Source organism: Trachymyrmex cornetzi, unplaced genomic scaffold (assembly GCF_001594075.2).
Source record: "Trachymyrmex cornetzi isolate Tcor2-1 unplaced genomic scaffold, Tcor1.1 scaffold818, whole genome shotgun sequence".
Lineage (NCBI taxonomy): Eukaryota > Metazoa > Arthropoda > Insecta > Hymenoptera > Formicidae > Trachymyrmex > Trachymyrmex cornetzi.
This window is the reverse complement of record NW_017300156.1, coordinates 184,152-185,909: the sequence shown is the minus strand read 5'-3', so window position 1 is coordinate 185,909 and position 1,758 is coordinate 184,152.

Here is a 1,758-nt window from a genome sequence, read left to right as displayed (position 1 = left end):
AGTACCATACTTCCCCCGTGTAACCCTAAACTTTTCATACGAAACATTTTTCTCTATCCCTACTAGTTTTCGAGATATTTGACTGGATCACTTCAGATGATCCACCCTGTATACTAGCTAGTTGACAAAGTTCTTGGAAGTAATTTGTTGCACAGAAATAAATATATAACCTCATGAGGTTATGTACTTATTCCTGTATAATTATACATGTAAACATGTATCAAGGCAATTCTCTCCAAGTAAGAAGAGCTTTTGGAAAATTTTAAAAATCTCAGTCATAAACAGGATATTATCATGGATTTAGTCAGGACACGCGATGATGCAAAAAAACCAAAGGGATGGCCCACTCTTCCACTAGCTGACAGAAACTCATTCTATGAATGGGAGTTGTTCCTGCAAAGTAGCAGTAATTATGATTTCGCTGTTAGTACTTTATGTTATACACTTACAATAATATTCAAAAAATTTTCTATTGTAAACTGTAATCATACACTAAAGCTGGAATAGTAAGATTAAATTAAATTGATCACAAATTAATTCAATTTATTTTTATGAAAATTAAGATATACTAAAAATTAAAATAAAATTATGTTATTTATTATATCGGTCTAATTTAACTTATTGTTTCTGTTTCTCTGCAGGTATCCTATCTCAGTATTGTAGCTGGAAGAGGAGCAAATGAGGGAGAAATGGCTGCCAACATTTGCAAGAAATTGTTTTGGCCTGCGGTTGCATCTGGCCTGAACTGAACAGGGACTGATTAAAAAAAGGAATCAAGTCCATGAAGTGTGGCGCATGCATCGTTGGTAAGTTACAATAGGATCCAGAAGTGTTTTTAAAGATTAACAAATATTAATGATGACTCTCAAAATTAAGAATACAATAATTTTGAGAAAAGAGAGCTGATAAGAGTCAGATGTGGATCTAAGTGTGCACTAAAACGCCCATGTATTCTAACAATAAGTTAGAATAAATTGAGATTACATAATTATATATTGCACACTTATATCCACGTCAGATTCTCACCTCTTGGTATTTAGTTTTTATTATACTTAATATAAATAGCCTAATTCTTATTTTCCAGATGCATGTGCCCACCAGTACAAAGGCAATTTTATGAAAGCAACAGTATCGGGAGCTATTAGTACATGGCTTCGCAGCCATTCAAAAAAGAGGGCTGCAGACAACGGAATACCAACGTGATCGACAACTGCGGCGACGATTTCGAGAGCAACAAGAGCTTTAGATATACCAAAGTAGCGCACAAGTCCTCCATTTTTTACTTACTAACCATAAGTACCCTATACCAATAATACTAAGTGCTTATTGGACTACATACAACTAGATCGAAATGGCGGTCGAAATAGCCAATAGGAAGGTTGTCGGCATTTTGGATCAGATAAAAGAAATGCGCTTCTTTGGTATATCTAGAGCTTTAAGAGAACAGAGGCCGAAATCCTACTAGCGGAGGAAGGAAAAAGGTTTAAGGGCAACATGATGTGTATGAAGCAGAATCGTCCGTGCGACCCCTGAAAAACTAAGAAGATGCAAAATTGATAATTGCTAATCATTGATCATTTCACATGAAAAAATAGAATGTCATCTTTAAAATGCTTCCTCATCGAGTTCGATATAATCATTTTTCATTATATTTCCAAATTTCAAATACCACTTCATTAGCTAGAATTAGTATGGTTGTAATTCTTCCTAATATAAACTGCATAGAGTTCGACTAGTTGGAATTGAACATTATTGCGT